This window comes from Dipodomys spectabilis, unplaced genomic scaffold (genome assembly GCF_019054845.1).
Source record: "Dipodomys spectabilis isolate Male_0828 unplaced genomic scaffold, ASM1905484v1 ptg000069l, whole genome shotgun sequence".
Lineage (NCBI taxonomy): Eukaryota > Metazoa > Chordata > Mammalia > Rodentia > Heteromyidae > Dipodomys > Dipodomys spectabilis.
This window is the reverse complement of record NW_024870746.1, coordinates 640000-663523: the sequence shown is the minus strand read 5'-3', so window position 1 is coordinate 663523 and position 23524 is coordinate 640000. Positions and strand designations below refer to the sequence as shown.

The 23524-nt window shown below is 36.9% G+C and overlaps 1 protein-coding gene across 1 annotated transcript in view; it reads left to right on the top strand.

Annotated features, from left to right (window-relative positions):
- The window catches only part of Atf6 (activating transcription factor 6), a 179272-nt gene that overhangs the window by 91731 nt on the left and 64017 nt on the right, over positions 1–23524 (top strand). The gene's annotated exons all lie outside the window — the stretch shown is intronic.

Here is a 23524-nt window from a genome sequence, read left to right as displayed (position 1 = left end):
TGATGATACTGATTTTTATTTCCTGTTCTTCATCTTCCCTATAGCCATATACCTAAAATGTATTAGTTACTTTGTGTGGTTATGATGAAATGCCTGACATACAGGCATTTTAGGGGAAGAAGAATTTTTGTTGTTGTTTTGCTCATGGTTTCAGAGGGTTCCATCCATCATGGCTAGATCCCTTACTTCTGGGTCAGTTGTGGGGCAGAACATAATGGTGATAGGAGCATATGGCAGGGGCTACCTCCCTCAGCACATAGGAACTAGAGAGCAATACAGAAACCTGGAGCCAGGTATAACCTTCAAAGGTCCACCATCTGCTCCCTCTGGCTAGACTCTGCTTCCCAAAATTTCTATAGATTCCCAAGTGTTCAACACTTTCCATATTCAAACTATACATAAAGGAAAAGTAAAGCCCAAAATTTTCTATTTAGGCACTGAAAATCAATTGCCATTTGGTTATTGGGAAGTAGATTTATGAAATGTAGACTTAAGATGAATTATGGGCTATTTCATATATATCACTTGTGGAATGTGCCTCTTTCCTCTCTTCTTCATAAAATGTTTACCTCCATTAGTGAATAATGTATTCGATCCTGTTAAGAAGGTTTTACAAATTGGGCCTATACTCATGCTGTACTCATGTTTTGTTATTCATGGCTAGCACTCTACTACTTGAGACACACCTCACTTCCAGTGTTTTGCTGGTTAAGTGGAGATCTCAGCTACTCAGGAGACTGAGATATGAATATCACAGTTCATAGCCAGCCTGGGCAGGGAAGTCTCTGAGACTCTTATCTCCATTTAACCACCAGAAAACCAGAAGTGGTACTATGGCTCAAAGTGGTAGAGTACTAGCCTTGAGCAAAAGAGACAGTCTCCAGGTCCTGAATTCAAGCCCTACAACAAACAACAACAATAATAATCTCAGGGACTTTCCTGCCAGGGAGGCTTTAAATCTCAATATTCAAATATCAGCCTTCTAAGTAGTTAGAATTATAAGGAGGAACCACTTGGTGCCCAGGTATTTTTTTTTTTTTTAATGAAGAAGATGAACTGTATTTTTTGCATGTGTACAATGCTGTTTCTCATTAATTTACTGTAAAAAAAAAGCTGTTGGAAAGTTATTGATACTCTCACCCTTTGATGCTTAGACAGTCTATTGAGACTATCTTTCACATTCTGTTTGAATCTTATTTCCTACTATATCACTAGCATAATTTTTTGGCATTTTGTATCAAAAAGTTACATTGGAATTAGATAACAGCAATTAGTAGAAAACATCCTTTTTATTTATTTTTCTTGTTTTAACAATATAGCAAAGGAAATTAATTTTGTTGCAAACTTTAAACTGTAAACTTTATCACAAGACAGGAATGTAGCTCTTAGATACCTAGATTATTCTTTTTGCCATGGTAAAGTGAAACTACCTGAAGTAATGAATTACATCATGCTTGGTCTTTTCTTCTATCTTTCAGTGTAGAATAATTTCCTAACAATTTCATCCAAAAAGCATGTGACATGACTTTTTGTTTGGGACAATATAGACTTTTCTTCCACTTACTAATTTCAATGACAGAAATTATTACATTGGAAATTAAGAAGTATTTCTGCTTAGCATAAACCAGAACAAAACAAAGCACATTTAAAAAAATAAGTGGATATGTATTTTACAAAATATCTTAATAGCTAAGAAGTACAAGTAGGCATTGACTATTCAGTGTACTATTACTTAATAAATTGAACTGTCCTGAATTTAGATTATCTTACCTGCCACAATCCTGTACCTTTAATCTCATTACATCTGAGCAATTGACATTACTTTCTCTAAAGCAGACACACTCTTGGGTAACTACTGAGTTCCTGCTATAGGTCAGAAAGAATGTATATGATCCCAGAAGTCTTGACAAAGGCTCAAAAGATTTTCTGTTCTTTTAACTTTTCTTCAAAAAATGTTATGTTCAGCATGTCTTTTTGTTGAATTCCAGGTGTTCATAACTTAATTTCTCATAGAGAGTTACTTCATTATGAGTTTGAGGTGAGTGATGAAAAATAACTTTCCTCAAACTTTCAGGTCACTGTGAACATGTTATTCTAATACATGAATAAGAAAAAAAATCTAAGTTTGGTGTTTGCTTTTTCTTAATGTGTCTGTTGTATAGTGTCTGTAGTATAGTCTACTTTAGGAAGGAAGAGGGCAATTGATGAATATCAAAATGAATTCAATAGCATGAGACAGAAACAAATACTCAGGAAAGCTAAAAGTTAGATTATAATGTGCTTCCAGAGAGAAAAAAATGAGAAGATGGAGAAGTATATTAAGTTATAATTTTGCTGAACACTGAAATATCATCCTTAGATACTTCTTTTCTAGAAAAGATTAAAAAAAAATCTTAGTGGGGCTGTTTGTATTTAGGACAGGTTCTCAGCTGGGTGCTGGTAGTTCATATCTGTAATCTTAGCTACTTAGGAGGCTGAGATCTAGAGGATTGTGTTTTGAAGCCAGCCTAAGCAGAAAAGCCTTTGAGATTTCCATCTCCAAAATAGCCAGCGGAAAAGCTGAGTTGGAAGCATGGCTCAGCTGGTAGAGTACCTGCTGAGCAAGCAAGCTGAGTAAGTATATGACTCAAAGTTCAAACCCTGTTCTGGCATAAAAAGTAAAGTAAGATTTTTTAGTCAGGAATGGTGGTGTACTCCTGTAATTCTAGCACTTTAGAAGCTGAATTTGAGGCCAGCCTGTGGTAGGTATATAGCAAGAACCTGACCCAAAAAAGAAAATGTTGAGGATGTTGATCAATGGTAGAGCTGTTAGCAGTTATATGCGTGACCTTGGATTCATTCCCAGCATGGTACATAAAAGATAATCAGAACTAGAGTCTCTTTAACTTAGTGGGTTATAAATGTCAGTTTGTAATATTATCTCTACTCACTTGGGTTTTCTTTTTCAAATAAGGGGCATACTTATTTGGGGAATAATTTTATTTCTTTTCTGTTTTCTGTTTTCTGTACCTGTCTCTCCAATCAAAAGTGAACACTTTAAAGTATTTCATCTCTTTCAAATACATTTTGTGTAAGAGGAGTGCCTACTTCTGAGATGTTCCCTCCTCCCTCAAGAATTTAGTGTTCTAGCTATAGGACCATATTTGGGTGTCATTCTGTGATTGCTTATAAAACATTTATGAGCATATACTACTTATGGATATGAAAAAAGAGTACCTCTTTTTTTATTGTCAAGGTGATGTACAGACTTGTTACCCTCATTTTTCTCCTACTTTCTCTCTTCCCATCCCTCACCAAGTTGTACAAATCATTTCCAACATATTGTGTTGTGTACATTGCTGTTGTATTGGTTTTCCCATTGTGCTTTGTTCAGCATTCTGTTGTTCCCCCTCAAGAGTACCTCTTAAGCAATAGACTTGCTTTAAGTTTCATGGGAATTGAAGAAGCACAGGAAACTGGCATGTTTGTGCTTGAGAGGCTGGAATGTACACTGCTTTTCACAGAGCATTGAAATAAGTTGTTGAGATTCCTGCTTAACAGCAGATCCAGTGATTTTACTTTAGTCTTTTTCACACATTGCTGAATCAACTTCCCCAAATGCTATTTCATTATCTTACTCATTTGTAACCAGAGATAATAAGGTTGGTTTCATTTAAATGTGTTCTCTTGCTTTGTAAGCCAACATGTTCCTGCAGAAGGATGAGTCTGGGGCCACACTTGTGAAAAAAGGAATTCTTCTTCTATTGGTCCTTAATCATTTGAACTGAAAGACTCATTTTCCTATCTTTATTATTAGCCTCTTAAAGATAGCAAGTATCATATGCTTTTTTTTTTTTTTTTTTAATCTTCACCTCTGTTACTCAGCACGAAGCGTCCTATCAGGGCTTGTTGAGCAGAATCCTTTCAGGTATATTTTACTGAGAGAAATCACAGTAGTGATGGAAGCTCATTCTTTTTTATGATTATTTCAAGGTTCCCCCCACACTTCGTTCTGCTTAAATAAATTGTGAATGTTTTACTGCCAAGAAGCAACATCTTACAGAAAGTTTAGTTAGCAACAGTCACTTGTTTGCCCACTTAAAGTTGTTCTAGCCAGAAATACAACAGCAGCTTTACCTTTTGTCTCTGATTCTAAGTTTTAGAACTAAAGGAATCACCTCAGTGAAAACTTTAACAGCTTTCTATGTCAATAAGGTAGAATTTAAAGGTATTCTTCCTCTCTCCTTCTCTCTACTTCCTTTTTCCCTTCCTTCCTTTCACTGTATTGGTTTTGTATTCAGTGTCTCTTGTTTGCTAGACAAGCTCTCTTACTGCTAAGTCATGCCTCCAGTCCTGTTCTTCATGGTTTATTTATTTATTTATTTGTTTACTGTGAAAATACCATACAGAAGGTTTACAATTACATGGGCAAGGTAATGAGTACATTTCTTATCAAGCATTGTTCTTATCAATTCTTATCAAGCCTCTTCCTTTGTTTCCCCTTCCCATCCCTTCCCACCTTCCCTCCCCTGTCCGCTCCCCCCCCCCCTTCCCAACCACGCAACAAAGTAGTAAAGTTTGTTTTTCATCATAACATCTTGTACATCTCATTGTTGCAGTGGGTACACCTGTATCGCTATTTAAACAATTTGTTTTTTCCCTTCCCCTCCCCAAATTATACCAACATCAAATACAGTGAAAACAGGGGTTATACCGTGAGGGAGGGACATACAAAGCAACAAAGAAATATCTTATAAATATGTTAGAAACAATAGCAAGAAAGAAAAAACATTTGAGTCCTTATCTTGGGGTTCATTTCGCCTAACATCAACTTATCAGACCGTTTCTGCTTGTCTCAGACATATACTAGTTATTGCAAATAAGGGAAACCATGGGATCTATGTTTCTTTGGGCCTGGCTTACTTCACTTAATATAATTTTTTCCAAGTCTTTCCATTTCCTAACAAATGGGGCAATGCCATTCTTTCTGATGGAGAATTCCATTATGAAGGTATACTTCATGGTTTATTTTAAGGATAAGGTCTCTCTCTCTCTCCACTTGCAGGTGCCTGAACCATGACCTATGTACTTTAGGTGTCTTGTAGTTTCTGGGATTATATAGGGCTACTAAATCCAGCCTTCCTCTATGTAGATGGAGTCTCATGAACTTTTCTGGAGCTATGATTCTCCTTACCAGCCTCTCAAGAAGGTAAGGTTACAAGCAGAAGCCAATGGTGCCCAGGTCTCATTTTTAAAAATACTTGGAGCCGGTGCCAGTGGCTCATGCTTGTAATCCTAGCTACTCAGGAATCTGAGATCTGTGGATCGTGGTTCAAAGTCAGCCCAGGCAGGAAAGTCTGTGAGACTCTCATCTCTACTATACCACCAGAAATGGCACTGTGGCTTACGTGGTAGAGGGCTAGCCTTGAGCCAAAGCGCTCAGGGACAGGACCTAGACTCAGAATTCATGCCCCATGACTGACCCCCCCTCTCCCCCCCAAAAAAATTGGTAGAAGCATTTTGCAATTGACTGTTAGAACAGTCTGCTTTTTATTTTATTTTATTTTTTTTTTCCTTTTTTGGAGAAGGGATAGAATCTAGTATCAAGGAAACTTGATACTAGAAATTTTGACAAATGTTGGAAATGCTTTGATTGTTGTACAAAGTTTAACTGATTAGGCTGTTTGCTCAAAGTGTTTGCCAAAGTTTATTCCCACAGATAGCCATAAAAAGTTTTATAAAGTAATAATAGTTTCTTAGTGAAGGCCTAATATGCAAAGCAATGGCGTATTTCATATATGTACACACACATAAAGTTGTTTTTTCTTTTTTGTGTCTCATCGTGGAGCCTGAACTCTGGGCCTGGGCGCTGTCCCTCAGCTCTTCAGCTCAAGGCTAGCGCTCTACCACTTGAGCCACAGTGCCACTTCCTGCTTTTTTCTTTTTGCTTATGTGCTGAGGATGAGAAATCGAACCCAGAGCCTAATGCATGCAAGGCAAGTGCTCTACCACTGAGCCACCTTCCCAGCCCACACACATATAGTTTTAAAAATTATCTTTAAGTAGTTGTAAATATGTCAGTTTATGAGTACAGTGCATCTTGATCAATGTCACCCCTTCTATCATTTTCCCCCAGCTCTCCCAAATCCACCTGCCACATTTTTTCTTAGAAATTTAAATTTACATTACACATATCTAAATCATATGAAAGTAATTTATATATAAGTGTGATCACATACAGAAAACTATTGCATATATAATTTTATGTATGTCCAAACAGTCTTCAAGGGGTGGAGGAATTTTCTTAGTAATGAAAGGAAATATTGTTCAGTTTATAACATGTGCTTCAGAAGCCACAGTTACTTCTTTTGTTTCTGAGACTTTATCATTTGAGCAAACACATGGATTTTGGAGTTTGGCCACTTTCTTGTCTTCAATTTCATGACCTTTCAGCCAAATTCTAGCCAGAAAAAATGAGAATAAATGAGTTTGGAAAGATACTTGCTTTTTTTTGAGTTTTATCTCAGAAGAGGGACTTTAAAAAAACCTTAACAAACCCTCCTTTTTAGAAGGCTCTTTTTTTTTCTTGTTATTTTTTAACTTTCTTTAAAATACATTCCCATGTAGCTCTGAATACATTATAAAAAATAGAGCAGAAGCCAGGTGCTGGTGGCTCACATCTGTAATCCTAGCTACTCAGGAGGCTGAGATCTGAGGATCATGGTTCAAAGCCAGCCCAGGCAAGAATGTCCCTGAGATTCTTGTCCCCAATAAACCACCAGAAAACTGGAAGTGGTGCTGTGGCTCAAGTTGTAGAGGTGCTCGCCTTGAGCTGAAGAGCTGAGAGACAGTGCCCAGGCCCAGAGTTCAAGCCCTATGATCGACCAAAAAAACAAAAATAAAAAAAAAAGCAGCGTTGTCTAATATCCACTTAATAATCTACGTTTATTTAATTGTACTATCAGCAACTATGTCTCTTTTCTTATTTCATTTCACTGTACACATTGACACATTTAATATATACCAAGTTTATCATTCACAAAACTCTTTCCCATACATAATGTCATTGATTCTTTACATATAATCATGTAATTATTCATAGTTCTATGTTACAATGAAAAACAGGCAAAGAGAGGCTAAGTAGCTGAACAACAAAAACTAGCATTAGAACCAGGGCAAAGGGCAGGCTCAATAATGTATCCTGTAATTCCAGAATTAGAGGCTAAGGCAGAAAATTATTAATTCAAGGTCAGCTATGTAAAAAGACCTTGTCTTATAAAACCAAAACCAAATTACTCTAAAACTAAACATATTTTGTTGTGAAATCTGCTAGATGGTTTTAGTGGAGTTATAGATTACTTCACTATTTTTTGTTGGTTAAAATTGCCTGGTTATGGGTCTGTGTATGAAGATGTAATCCACTGAGAGTTGTTAAAAAAAAAAGGAGAGGAGGGACAGGGAAAAGAAAGGGTAATAAAAGGGGTTAATTTTATAAATGTTCAATATATGCATATGAAATACACATTGAAACTACTCAGTTAGCATACACTAATGATAATATTAAAAAGTATTTGATTGGGGCTCAAACTGGAACCCTTTGGAACACAATTATTCTTAAGAAGTAATACCCAATAGAATTTTACACAGCCATCAGAAAGAATAAAATAATGTAATTTTCAGAAAATGAATTGAACTAGAACAAATCATGTTAAATAAGGTAAGCTCAGAGAGACAATGTATGTTCTCTCTGATATGTGAAAGTTAGTTCTAAAATGGGATATGACAAATTATATAGGATCCTAGAAATTCACACACAGTGAGACCAAAAGAGTATACTTTTAGGAGAGAAACACAAAGGTGCAATGTTTAAGTGCCTCTTCATATTTTTTTTTGATGAACATTATTTTTTTTGTTGTGAAAATACCATACAGAGGGGTTACAATTACATGGGCAAGATAATGAGTATATTTCTTATCAAGCATTGTTGCCTCCTCCTTTGTTTCCCCTTCCCATCCCTTCCCATTTCCCCCTCACCCCTCCACCTCTTCATATTTATATAAAATAATATACACACTGTAACAAACTCCAAGATATGTAAACAAAGGACTTTTTTTTTTTTTAGTTTTTGATGATTCTGTCTTTACCTTACGTATAGTGTGTTTGTGTATATCTTTGGAAGGGTAGGGAGGGGAGGGTACAGAAATGGAGGGAAAAAGGGTGAAAAAGTGCAGCAGTGGAGCTCACTGGACATTGATGAAAGTGAGCTATACTGAACAACTTGTGGGTGGAGATGGGAGGGAGGGACTGGCAGAGAATGAGGGAACAGAAAACACTATGCAAAAGGAAATGTACTGATTACCTGGCTCATGTAATGGTAATCCCTCTGTACATCACCTCTATAATAGCAATAAAGTAAAACAATTTTTATAAAGGGGGTAAAATGGACAAATTTAAGATATTAGAATCAACCATCTTTCTGTACTAACATAAAAAGTGAGCTTTGTTAACACAGTAAATTATAGAACCATATAATAATTTAAATATATGGTATGCCTAGAGAGTAAAATAACAGTCAGAGAAGAGAAAAATAAAAAGCAACATTTGTCAAAAAAAAAAAGTAAGACACAAGCTAGGAGCCAGTAGCGCATGCCTTTAATTTTAGCTACTTGTGAGGCTGATATCAAGAGGATCAAGATTAGAGGCCAGTCTAGGCAAAAAAGTTCTTGAGACCATAGCTGGGTGCAATGGTATGCAGCCTTTCATTCCAAGCAACATGAGAGGCTGAGATCAGAAGGATTGCTGTTCCAGGCCAGCTGGACAGAAAATTCTGTGAGACTCCATCTCAATAGAGGGAAGCTAGACATGGTGCCATGCACCTGTGATCCCAGCAGCAACTTAGGATAGTGGCTCAGGTGCTTTTAGCTAGGAAGGAGTAGAGACCCTATCTAAAAAACAACAAGAAGAGCTAGAGGGACTGGGAAGGTGGCTCAGTGGTAGAGCGCTTGCCTTGCATGCCTGAGGCCCTGGGTTCGATTCCTCAGCACCACATAAGCAAAAAGAAAAAACCAGGAAGTGGCGCTGTGGCTCAAGTGGTAGAGCACTAGCCTTGAGCTGAAGAGCTGAGGGACAGCGCCTAGGCCCAGAGTTCAGGCCCCATGACCGGACCCCCCCCAAAAAAAACCAAAAAAAAAAAAAAAAAAAAGAAGAGCTAGAGATGTGGTTCAAGTAGTAGAATACTGGCCTAGCAATTGTGAGGCCTCAAGTTCTAACCCCAAAAGAAAAAAAATGTGGTACACAGTTTTTAATTGTTTCTGGGGAGTTGAAATCCTTGCTGTGATGAGCCTGGAGCTTTATTACCAATAGAGTGCAATTACTTCCTTTTCCACCCTTGCCTCATGGTCTATTCACTTTGTCTTGTCTTTTACAAGATCTGTTATAGACAATGCAGAGCAAGTCCTAAATAAATGTTGACTACTCAGACTGCTATTTATTGGTAGCCCTTACCCTTTTTAAAAAAATGTACTGCTTTTCAAAATATTACTGGAGATCTGTTTTGCAGAAACAATGGATGATATCTTTCCTTAATGAATATTTTTTAAATATATATATTTTATTGTAAAAATACTGTACAGAGGGGTTACAGTTACATGAGCAAGGTAAGGAATCCATTTCCTATCGAGCATTGTTACCCCCTCCTTTGTTGTTCTCCCACTATCCCTTTCTTCCCCCACTTCCTTATTTCTTTGAGATAAGTACAATTATCATCATTTTATAGATGAAAATATAGATTTATAATAGTATAGATTATTCTCATTTTTATAGCGAAAATTATTGGATATATAGTGTGAGAATTCAAAGAGCGTAGTACAGATGAGGGGGAAAAATCAAGTTGTTTATTTTTGTTTTAAAATATGGAGCTCGAAGAAGAGCTCAAAAAGAGATGGTCAGCAGAATCAGGTGTTACAAATCTCTCTGAAAATGAGAAATGAAGAACTCACAAAGCTTGTATAAATATAGGAATCACATTTATGAAATTACATTTATTGTAGAATAATCAGAACAGAATCCAGACAGGAGAGAATGTAAAAGAAATTAAACAGAGAGTTTGGTAAATTTGACAATGAAGGGAAGAGGAAGAGGAAATAATCTGAATATAAAGGAAAGAATCTCTCTATGTATGTCTCTCTGTCTCTCTCCTCTTTCTCTTCTCTTTTCTCTCTCTGTTCTCTTTTTTCTCTCTCACTCTGGTTTAGTGTTCCCAGGGCTTTGCATGTGCTCAGCAAGAGCAATACCCCTGAGTTACATTTTCTGTCCTTTGTATGAATATAAAAGAAAGGAAAGATATAAAGATATAAAGATGGAATAGAGATCAATAGAGACTATTGTAGGTTTGTTTATATATTATACATATAAATGTAAGAATAGGCTTATGTTTTATGCTTGACAGATGTTCTAAAGAAAAATAAACAAACCAGTTTGTTCCTCATTTGTATTAATGTTTTTATGTTTAAGTAAAAACACAGAGAAAGTTAGAAAATGAATTTTGTTTGGTTTTTGCAGTAGGACTACTAAGAACAATAAAAGAGCAAAAATAAATGATTTTTAAAAATAAGATAATATTTAAAGTAGTCTTTAAGACATACAAATCTTACAAATCTTGAACAAGAAAATGTTTTTTTGATAACGATAAAGTTTAAAAAATATAAAATTGGATAGATGTCTCTAATTAAATTTTTATGTAAAAAATCTTATATTTTTCCCCCTCATATAAAAAGTTAGAAAATTAGAAAGCAGCCTCTTAACATTTTATGTCTAAATAGAATTTGGTGCAAGCATTTTGATGATGTCACAAAAAACTTAGGAGGTAATTATTATAGTTAGGAAAACTTGATGATTTATGATCTGACTCAGAATTAGGTCTGAAACACTAATGTCATTTCCTCTCATCCCCCATATGCAGTGACTTGTTCATATTGGACTCTGAATTACTTAACTTCTAACACCTTCAAAAATCTGAACACTGACACTTGTTTTTTTCCTGCAAAATTTTAAGGCCAATAGTTGTGTGTAGTATTTATTTCAACACGTTTCTACTTATCTGCTATAAACATCTTGTTATGTTATCCTATTTGAGGAGTTGTTTATCCACGATATTCAAAGCACATCACATGGATGCCAGCAAGATGGATGATTAGCCAAAAGTGGGAATGTAGTATTTAAACAATTAAGTGATTGTTCGCTTCAAATCTATGACCCCCCCTCCCCCCACTAGGCTACCTCTGAGGGCAAGTACCCTCTCTGTCTTAGTCATCTCTGTTCTCAGTACATAGCACAGTCCCTGACATGTAGTACATATTCAGTAAGTAATGTGAATGAATGAACTGGATACCAAGCCCATCAATTTGGTATCATATTCTGAATTAACTGATACCATTACCATAATGTGATAAACCAGCTTTTTTAGTGTATTTTTAAAATCAGGACCATCTAAATCTAAATTAGTCTTTGAAAATGAATGAATTCACATGCAATTTAAGAGTGTATGAAGGAAAGTGTACACTTATTCTTTGTTTCTTAGAGTTACTACACTGGTGTTGGTAATAACACGGACAGAGAAGAATATATTTCACTTGAAGTTTTAAACAAGCTTGGAAGCATTTTAAGCTCCAGAGTAAATAAAGCCTATCTATGATTTGTATCTGTGATGTCCTAACAGGGTTGAACTGTGCTATAGCTTTATCCATTGTACAGTACTTATTTTCTATATGGGAAGTATGCAAGGAAAGCTTTCAAGTTAATAGACTGACTTTTTATTTGCATCTAATTTATAGTATGCCTTATAATAAACTTGAAAATTCGGCTACAATATACAAATTTATCAGGCTTCTGCTAGTTAAGTTTTACAGACACTTCTTTCCTGATGCTGTTTTTTTTTTAATTGAATGTAAATTCAATAACTTTTATTCTGTTAAGAATGAGTCTGTTTGCTGGGTGCTGGTGTAATCCTAGCTACTCAGGAGGCCTAGATCTGCCCAGGCAGCCATGTCTATGAGACTTTATCTCCAGAAGTGGAGCTGTGGATGAAGTGGTAGAGCACTGGCTTTGAGCAAAAAAGCTTAGGGACAGCACTCAGGCCCTGAGTTCAAGCTCCAGGACTGGTACACATGCACACACATGTGTGCACGCATACACACACACACAATGAATTGTCCTTAGAGGGCACAGCATCACGTTATGTTGAAGTCAACACCATAGTTAGAATAAAAGCATGCTTATTATTTCCCCTAACTTTGAGTTTCCTTTAGCCTTTCCTGCCCACTGTGTCCTCTGTCACCAGGCAACTACTGATCTTCCTGTTATTATAAAGTAGTTTACAATCTTTGGAATTTTATGTAAAAGATTTACATATTTTTCTTCCAGCATCATTTGTACAAATCTCAAAATCGGTTTCAGTAATTCATTCCCCCATTAATGAGTATTCTGGTGTAGAGATATAGTACCATTCACTCTCCCATTCACCTTCTGCTGTTGGCTACCATAAAAAAGTCATTATGAATATTTATGTACAAGTCTTTATGGGACATATGTTCTCATTTCTCTTTAACACCTACAAGTTAAGTGGTTGCTATAGACATTAGTAGGTATATGTTTAATAAACTAGTACCATTTCACTTGCCCAACAGCTATTTATGAGCATTCCAGTACATCCAAATCTTTTCCAACCCTTTATGTAGCCAGTATTTTTAATTTTGGTTATTCTAATAGATGTATAATAGTATTTCTTTATATCCTTAATTAGTAAGTAATAATATTGACTATTTTTATTTTTACATGCATATTTGCTATCTATAAGACTTCTTTGGTGAAGGCTTTCTTTTTTTTGCATTTAACATTTTTTTTTATTGTGAAAATACCGTACAGAGGGGTTACAATTACATGGGCAAGATAACGAGTACATTTCTTATCAAGCATTGTTGCCTCCTCCTTTGTTTTCCCTTCCCATCCATTCCCATCCCCCCTCCTGCCCCTCTCCTGAAGGTTTTCTTATAATTAATTTGGGCATTATTTTTGTTTCTTTTTTGTTTTTAGCAGCTTTAAACAATACCCACTTACCACCTCACAGTTTCTGTGGGTCAGGAGTCCAGGCATAGCTTTGTTGGGTCCTCTAGTTCAGGGTTACAGTCAAAGGCTTACCTATGGCTGCTATGTCATTTCAGAATTTGGCTGGGGGAGGATCCACTTAGAAGCTCACATGATTGCTGGCAGAATTTACCTCCTGTAGCATGTTGAACTAAGGGTTTTAGTTTCTTGCTATTGGTTAGAACAGCTCCCAACTTGGCAAACTGCTTCACTAATGCCAGCAAGGAAGAGTGTATGTTTGGAAGTTTATTATATTATTACAAAGGATACAGATGAACAGTCAGATTGAAGAGATGCTTTTAGTGTGTGGGAAGGGCATGAGGCCTCCATGCCCTCTCCAGGTGCACCATCCTCCAGAAACTTCTCAAGTTTTTAGCATATGTCCTTTACCAAATGTAGTATTTGCAAATATATTTCCCAATCTGTTGCTTTTAATCTCCTTATCAGTGTTTTTCATAGAGTAGAAATTTTTAATTTTGATGAAGAAAATTTGTCAGTCTTTTATGTATTGTGTGTTTATTGTCCTAAGAAATATTGCCAGTCTGCAAAGATTTCCTCATATACCTTTTCTTCTAAAGCATGCATAGTTTTATGTTTTACATTTAGGTCTATGGTTCACTTTAAGTTAAATTTTGTATTTGGCACAAGATATGGATCAGTATTCACGTTTGCCTACAGATATCCAGTATTGTATGGAAGTACTATTTTCACACGGTATCTTTTTAAAAAAGAAGAATTAAAACAAAGTCAAGTTAAAAAGGTTATATTGGGCTATCAGTTTTCTTTGTGTTATTTTTTACTTTCATAAGGTTTTAAGTTTTGTTGGCACTTCATAAAACAGCGTGCTGTGATTGAACTTTCTCAACCTTAAATTTCCAGTCTTGATACTTAACCAGTGAAATGTTATTTGGAAACATAACATACACTGTAGATAACTATAGCTGAAATGTACTCGGCAGCAAAAGATCTTGCCAAACCAAAATTCTGGAGATCAGGCAAGCAAACACCTATATCCCTGTGTAGATCTTAGGGCTAGGAAGTAGAAAATAAGTGAAAGGGGGACTAAAAATGAGCTTATTATAGGAGCTGTCTGCTACCTTCCATTTAATCTATTAGTGTTTTTTGTTTTCCTTTCATTTAGTGAAAACAAGCAAAAAAAAAAAGCCAGGAATTTTATAACTGGGTCCTAGGATGAATCTGGAAAAGTGTGTGTGTCTGTGTAACACACACACACACACACACATCTATCTCTATCTATCTATCTATCTATCTATCTACCTACCTACCTACCTACCTATCTGGCTATCTCTGTCTATACTTAAAAAGTAGAAAAGCAGTTTTGCTTAAAAGAAGAAAAAAGTTTTTTAAAAAAATTCGGCAGTGAGTCATTACTTTTTAATTTAGTGAAAAAATAACTTGCAGTTTGTTGATGTAACTTATTTTACTTTTTTGGTGCAATTATGTTACTTGGACTTCTTTTTCAAATAAATCCCAGCTTTAACCAGATTACAAAATGAAAGGCTCTTGGGAGCTACTGATCAGATCCTCAATGTCTTTCTAATGTAGAAATATTAGTAATTATCTCTTCCTATGTTGTAGAAAACATTAAATGAAATAATAAATCAAGTTTGGGCACAGTTCTTTTTTTTTAATTTTATTTTATTTTATTTGTGAACATACTGTACAGAGGGGTTACAATTACATGGGCAGGATAATGCGTACATTTCTTACCAAGCATTGCAGCCTCCTCCTTTGGTTTACCCTTCACATCCCTTCCCAGCCTCCCCCCTCCCCCCCAGTCCCAATCCTTCTCCTTCCCCCCCCTCCTTCCCCCCCCCCCCCCCCCCACACACACCGACGTTGTAAAGCTCATTTTGGACATGACAACTTGTACTTCTCATTGTTGCAACAGGTCCACCTGTATCCTTAAACACACAGTTCTTAACACATACTGTATGTTCTATACATGTTTATATCTCCATCTTCAGAGTATTTACTGTACGAAGAACCCCTAAACAGATAAGGCAGACAAGTTTGTGTTTATGTTTGTGGGTTTTTTTTCTTTTTTTTTTTTGCCAGTCCTGGGTCTTAAACTCAGGGCCTGGGCACAGTCCCTGAACTTCTTTTGCTCAAGGCTAGCACAATACCACTTGAGCCACAGCACCACTTCTGGCTTTTTCTGTTTATGTGGTACTGAGGAATTGAACCCAGGGCTTCATGTATGCAAGGCAAGCACTGTACCACTAAGCCACATTCTTAGCCCCAGTTTGTTTTCATTAAATTTAGCAAAACCAGCCACAATGCCTCCTCTCCCCCATCATGACTATGTCAGGAGCTCATTCTGATGTAATCAACACTATTTTCATCTCTAGCACATCAGCCTTGATTGTCTTCTGAGAAGTATTAATAACAGCTACACATAAACCATACATAGATTTAAAAGTTTTATTAAACTGATCTTTGTTATAGATTTTATTTTCTAATAAAATATGTAAGTATATATAATACCCCTTTACTGTCACTCCTCCAATGAACTGTTTACTGAATAGTCATCATGTTCTTGGCTGTTCTGTTGACAAAGAATACAGAAGTGTGCCAGGTGTTGGTGGCTCACACCTGTAATCCTAGCTACTCAGGAGGCTAAGATCTTAGAATTGCGGTTCAAAGCCAGCCCTGGCAGGAAAAGTCTGTGAGACTCTTATCTCCAATAAACCACTAGAAAACTGGAAGTGGTGCTGTGGCTCAAGTGGTAGAGTGCTCGCCTTGAGCTGAAGAGCTTAGGGACAGCGCCCAGGCCCAGAGTTCAAGCCCCATAACCAAACAACAACAACAAAAAAAATAGAATACAGAAGTAGATATAAACAAGACTTTGTTCTTCCAGAGCTTACATTCTAGAGTCAGCACTAACAAATATGCAAACAAATTTGTAAAAAAAAATATCAGTTCATTGAAGGGTAAACAAAGGAGGAGGCTGCAATGCTTGGTAAGAAAAGTATGCATTATCCTGCCCATGTAATTGTAACCCCTCTGTACAGTATGTTTACAAATAAAATAAAATATAAAAAAAAATATCAGTTCATGATAAGCATTGTGAAGAAAAATCAGTAAGAAGAAAAATCAGGTTAATTTTAAATGAGGATCTATATATCTATACCTATCTATCTATCTAAATATATAAATTCTTTGGCTTGTCTTTTTAAAATTTGCTTTTGACTATTTTGGTATTGAAAAGCTTTAAAAGAAATAAAAGTTCATTATAAAACCTTGCTCCAACAAGTATATTTAGCATTATAGAAGAATAAAGTCTTTGGTTAATTGCCACATTAGCAGTAGTCTGCAGCTCATGAAATTTGTAATTCTGGAGTGGTTTCAGCTTGCATTAGCCCCTGGGCAGCCTGTTGATGTAGCACCCAGTTACAGATTATTATTTAGCTATACAGTGTTCATATATACGTGGGGCCTGAACTCTGGGCCTAGGTGCTGCCCCTCAGCTCTTCAGCTCAAGGCTAGTGCTCTACCACTTGAGCCACAGCGCCACTTCCTGGTTTTTTCTTTTTGCTTATGTGGTGCTGAGGAATCGAACCCAGGGCCTCAGGCATGCAAGGCAAGCGCTCTACCACTAAGCCACCTTCCCAGCCCCTACATATTCTTCTGTTATTTAGTGGAAAGTTTCCATTTGAGTTTTAGTTAGTTTCATGAATTAATTTTGTAAGTAAAATTATCTAGCCCAAAATGAGTTTTTAAAACCACTTTTTAAAAACAAAACTAATGCTTTCTCCCTTCCCCACGCTCAATTCAGATGTCTTTTTTAAAGGGACATAAAAGGGCTTTACGTCTCTAATACTAATTATAGACAAATTGTTCATATTGAATATCATGTTTTAACACTGATTCCTAACATAGAATTTTTACTATAGAAGCTTTTTTTTTTTTTTTTTTTTTTTTTTTTTTTTTTTTTTTAATTTTATTTTATTTTATTTGAGAACATACTGTACAGAGGGGTTACAATTACATGGGCAGGATAATGCATACATTTCTTACCAAGCATTGCATCCTCCTCCTTTGTTTACCCTTCACCTCCCTTCCCAGCCTCCCCCCTCCCTCCCACCCAATCATACCCCCCCTCCCCCCCCCCCCCACCGACATTGTAAAGCTGGTTTTGACATGACATTTTGTACTTCTCATTGTTGCAACAGGTCCACCTGAATCCTTAAACGACTTGTTTGTCCCCGTCTCCTCCACATGTTATACTGACATCAAATATAGTGAAAGCAGGGGTTACACTGTGGGGGAGGGACACACAAAGCAACAAAGGAATAATCTTATAAATGCATTAGAAACACATGCATGAAAGAAACAAAAACATTAAAATACATATTTGAGGTTTTGTTTTCCTAACATCACATTATCTGACTTTTTCCGCTTGACTCATACCTATACTAGATATTGCAAATAAGGGAAACCATGGGACCTATGTTTCTTTGGGCCTGGCTTACTTCACTTAATATAATTTTTTCCAAGCCTTTCCATTTCCTAACAAATGGGGCAATGTCATTCTTTCTGATGGAGGCATAGAATTCCATTGTGTATATATACCACATCTTCTTGATCCATTCATCTACTGAGGGGCATCTGGGTTGGTTCCATGTCTTAGCTATGGTAAATAATGCTGCAATAAACATAGTTGTGCTGGTAGCTTTAGTGTGGCCTTGTTTGTGATCATTTGGGTAAATGCCCAAAAGTGGGATTGCTGGGTCGTTGGGGAGCTCTATGTGGAGTCTTTTGAGGAACCTCCATACTGCTTTCCAAAGTGGTTGAACAAGTTTACATTCCCACCAACAATGAAGTAAGGTTCCTTTCTGTCCACATCCCCTCCAGCATCTGTTGTTGTTAGAGTTCTTGATTTTTGCTGTTCTAACTGGAGTGAGGTGATATCTCAATGTTGTTTTGATTTGCATTTCTTTTATGGCTAGGGATGTTGAACATTTCTTCATGTGTCTATTGGCCATCCTTCTTTCTTCTTCAGAGAAGCTTCTCTTTAAGTCTTTCGCCCACTTACTTATTGGGCAGTTGTTTCTTTGAGGATTTGTTGTTGGGTGGTTTAATTTTTTGAGTTCCAAGTATATTTTAGATATGAGACCCTTGTCCGTTGTATGGCTAGTAAAGATCTTCTCCCAGTCCGTGGGCTTTCTATTGATCTTGCTAGCTATGTCATTTGCCCTGCAGAAGCTCTGCAACCTTATACAATCCCATTTGTCCAGCCTTTCTTTGATTTGTTGTGTTTCCGGGTCTCTATTCAGAAAATTTCGGCCTGAGCCAAGGAGACCCAGGGTTTCTCCTATTCCATCCTGTAATGTTTTCAGAGTGTCTGCTTTGAGTTCAAGGTCTTTGATCCATTTGGAGTTGATTCTGGTGCAGGGTGATATATAAGGATCTAGCTTTAGTTTTCTACATGTAGTTAACCAGTTTTGCCAGCACCATTTACTGAAGAGGCTGTCTGTCTTCCATTCTATTGTTTTAGCTCCCTTATCGAAGATTAGATGGCTATAGGTCTGTAGGTTCATTTCTGGGTTTTCAATTCTATTCCATTGGTCCTGAGGTCTGTTCTTATGCCAATACCAAGCTGTTTTGATTACTATGGCTTTATAGTAGAGTTTGAAATTTGGTATTGATATTCCTCCAGCAGTATTCTTTCCGTTGAGGAGCGTTTTTGCTATTCGGGGTCTTTTATTGTTCCATATGAATTTTTGGATTGCCTCTTCTATTTCCTTGAAGAATGAGGGTGGAATTTTGATAGGTATTGCGTTGAATTTGTAGATAGCCTTGGGCAGTATTGCCATTTTCACGATGTTAATATAGAAGCTTTTATAACCACATGCAAGGAGAGAAAAATCACAATGAGATTAATTTCTGCCCAAGTATGAAAGCATTCCATCATCAGTTTAGATATAATGTTAGAAAAGGGAGCAAAATGAAAATACCAGAAATCTTGAGCTACCAAAGACTTACATATTTTCTTAGTGACAGGCATGCCTAGGAGTAGAGATGATGTATTTCAGGCAAATTTAGGATTTGACAGTTTAAGAGTAAAAGGAACAAGCAAAGAGATAGTTATATTATGTAAAGAGCATATATTTTAAACTTTAGGCAGTTAATGTTGGTTGGAAAATTAAGCTACATTTAGACTGCCTTTATATTGTCTATTGCACACTTGTATGCAATTAAATGCCTGCCAAGTGGTATGAACAGATGGAGGGCTCCTGGCACTTTTCTGAATCAGATACAAGGGAATAACAAGAACTCTTGAAGGGCAAGGGGTTTTGAGATAGACAAACAGATGTCTTTGTATTAGGCAATTTCATTTGTTGGTGGTGCTTTTTAGGAGTATATTGTGAGCCTGAGTATATATTAATTTTTTTGTTCTACTTTGTTACATTTTAGTTTACTCTGATAATAAAATTTCTACTAGTTTACAAATCTTTCTAATATAAAAAAGTTATGATATTCAAATATATCCATTTTTCCCACATGTAATTACAGATCAACTTTAAAATGGTGATTAAAACAGAATTTTGTATCTCAAATTAAGTCATTCATCCATGGAGAAATATATTCTTTTTACTCTTTCAGATAAAGTGTAAAAGGAAAAAAAAACAAAGGAAATGCTAGGAAGCAGATACTTTTTGGACATAACCTGGTATCACCTTAGACAAACTTAACAGGTATCACTACTACTTTAAAAAAACAAAATCTACCCACCAAGAAGTGACCTCAAACTGAGAAACATTAAAAAAATACAAAACACCACCACCACCACCACCAAACAACAACCAAGAGCTAGGTATGTAGTTCAAGCCTATAATCTTATCTATCTGGGAGGTAGTGATCATGAGATTGTGGTTTGAGACCCACCCAGGCATAAAAGTTTGTGAGATTCCATCTCAACCAATGAATGCAGTGGTATACATCTTCCATTTCAGCTGTCACAGAAGCACAATAGGTGTGGTTGCAGTGGACAATACCTGTCATTCCCAGCAATGTGGGGAAGGACAAGTAAGAGGATTGTGGCTCAGACCCCTAAGAGCAGAAAGAACCTCAAGTAGGTTTATCACCTGTTCAATCAGTACTTTTTATAACTCAAAATCTTTATGATCACTGGCCACTCTTGTAGGGGATGAGGTCTCATAGGAAACTCATGACACTACAGTTGGCAGATAGGCAGTCCAGGGTAGTAGAAACAATAGTCTACTGAAGATCAAGATGACTACTTGGTTTAGTGACAGGGCTGTGCTGCATAGGTGATTCTGGAGGTCACTCTGTTGCTCAGGAGTTGAAATGTGGGGATGAGCAATGCCTGGGCATGTCTAAGAGTTCTAGCCCAAAGCCATATTTTATGACATGCTCATCAATAAGATAGTGTCCAGATACATGAAGCAGGAATGCTGATGATGTGGTACACATTCAATCATCTGTGTGACTGTACATCCTTTGCCTATACAGTGAACTGACAGGACAAGGACAACTGCATTCTCCAATGGAATTATCAGTCTGGTACTTATTTTTCAATATTATAACCTGAGATATTCCCTAGAACACTTAATAATCTTATCCAAAAATAATCTTGCTAAGACAAGCACTGTCCTTTTCAACAAACTCACAACAGCTTATAGAGAAAACGTGAAAGAATCAAGAGAACAGACAATCTTCAGAAATCTATTAAAGGGCTGAGCTATACAATCCCAGCAGACTCGGGACATGTTATGAATGACTTTGGCTGCAGCAGAAGCCAGAGACCTTTCATTCCATGGGCCTTTCATCAAACAGCCAAACACAGCAACTGAGGATTTCAGTCAACCACTTAGCTAATTTCTTCAACCAACTCAATGATGGTATACTGTATATGTGTCTGGATAGACAACTCTTTCTAGGACCTCCACAAGTATAGGACATTTTCCAGATCAATACTCTTTGCTACATCAGCCATAATAATGAGAACTGCTTTAATACCTCCCAGGATGGGTTGCCTTCTTTCATGGTAGAATATAACTGAGCAAAACATTCCATCCGCTTAACCAAGAAAATCAAGTCCTTCACCAGATATGATTGCTTCCAAGTCATCACTTTTCTCAAGAACTCCATTATGGTCTGGTCCCAACTAACATTGTCAAACAAGTTATGTTTTTTTTGTTGCTATTGTTTTTTTTTTTTTGGGTCCGGTTGTGGGGCCTGAACTCTGGGCCTGGGCGTTGTCCCTCAGCTCTTCAGCTCAAGGCTAGGCTTTACCACTTGATCCACAGGGCCACTTCCGGCTTTTTTCATTTTGCTTATGTGGTGCTGAGGAATTGAACCCAGGGCCTCAGGCATGCAAGGCAAGCGCTCTACCACTGAGCCATCTTCCCAGCCCCTGTCAAACAAGTTATGAAGCAGCCTCTGAATATTCATTGTGAGTTTTATACTACTGCTCTCCTAGTCAGTATCAAGGAAATTTCTACTGCCTCATTTTGAGGATAAAATGCATAGTAGGTCTCCTGGATTCTGGCCTGAAATACAAACAAATATTTCAAGAAATTTCACAGTTCAGTGTAATTCACAACTTTGTCTAAATCTTCACATACTACAGCAATATGATGGGCAGTCTTCAATGTCAGGACTCCCTGAAAAAGTTTCATGGGCTAATGGCAAGATAAGTCTCCACATGAACAAATAAACACACAGTCTAAAGCAGCTTCATGTAGGCTGGATGAGTAACTTACTATGAGCCAAATCTCCCAAGTCAAACAAACTTCCCAAATGGCATTTTCTCATCTGCTCTTTATTTCCTTACACAAACCATCAATAGAGATGATATTGCTGTAATACAGCAGAAGACTACATGTTCTAAAACTTTTTTTTGGGGAGAGGGGGTCAGTCATTGGTTTGAACTCTGGGCCTAAGTGCTGTCCCTCAGCTCTTCAGCTCAAGGTTAGTTCCCTACACCTTGAGCCACAGTGCCACTTCCGGCTTTTTTCTGCTTATGTGGTGCTGAGGAATCGAACCCAGGGCCTCATGCATGCAAGGCAAGCACTCCACCACTGAGCAAACTTCCCAGCCCCTTCTAAAACTTTTGTGTGCTGGTTGGCTCTAGTTTATAAGAAAATCCCAAATTGTTCTTCAGATAATGCTGTAGGATCTTAAAAAAAAAAAAAAAAGGCAAAGAACCGTCATCATTGCTGTATTTTTCCTCCAATGTTTATATTCATCCCATCCAGGAAGGCATCATTAAAATAAGGTTTTCCAACTTTGGAAAGCAGTATGGAGGTTCCTCAAAAGACTACACATAGAACTCCCCTATGATCCAGCAATTCCACTTTTGGGCATTTACCCAAATGATCACAAACAAGACCATACTAAAGCTACCAGCACAACTATGTTTATTGCAGCATTATTTACCATAGTTAAGATATGAAACCAACCCAGATACCCCTCAGTAGATGAATGGATCAAGAAAATGGAATTCTATGCCTCCATCAGAAAGAAAAATATCGCCCCATTTGTTAGGAAATGGAAAGACTTGGAAAAAATTACATTAAGTGAAGTAAGCCAGGCCCAAAGAAACATAGGTCCTATGGTTTCCCTTATTTGCAATAGCTAGTATATGTGTGGGACAAGCAGAAGAGGTCAAAAGCTATGTACATATGACCAGATAAGATGATGTTAAGTGAAATGAACCCCAAGATAGGGATACAAGTGGTTGTTTCTTTCTTGCTATTGTTCCTGACGTATTTATAATGTACTATGTGATTTTTTTTTTTTTGTTTCTTTGTATATTACTCCCCCATGGTATAACCCCTGTTTGTACTGTATTTGATGTCAGTGCCCTGCATCTTGTATATACATTTCTCTAGCGTGGGGAGGGGAAGGGAAAAAACAAAATGCTTAAATAGTGATACAGGTTGACTCATTGCAACAATGAGATGTACAAGACACTATGTTCAAAAACCAACTTTACAATTTAGGTGGGGAGGGGGGATTGTAGTTGTGGAGGTGGGAGGGAAGGGATGGTAGGGGAAAAATAAAGGAGGAGGTAACAATGCTTGATAGGAAATGTACTCATTACCTTGCTCATGTAACTGTAACCCTTCTGCACAGTATTTTTACAATAAAAAATATTAAAAAATAAAATAAGGTTTGCCATTCCTAAAGCCAGCTGTATTACAATGACAGGAGATATGTCTTTCAAATTTTAGGACACAGGTTAGCAATAAATCCCTTAAGGAGATATGAGAGTCTGTGGGGAACTCATAAAATGAGGTCTGAATCGTCATTTCCCTGGTCTGTGCAATAAAATAGCAGAGATGCCGTACCAACTGATCAGAAATCTCCCATGCACATTTTGTAGCCACTTTCTAGCCACAGATGCCAAGTA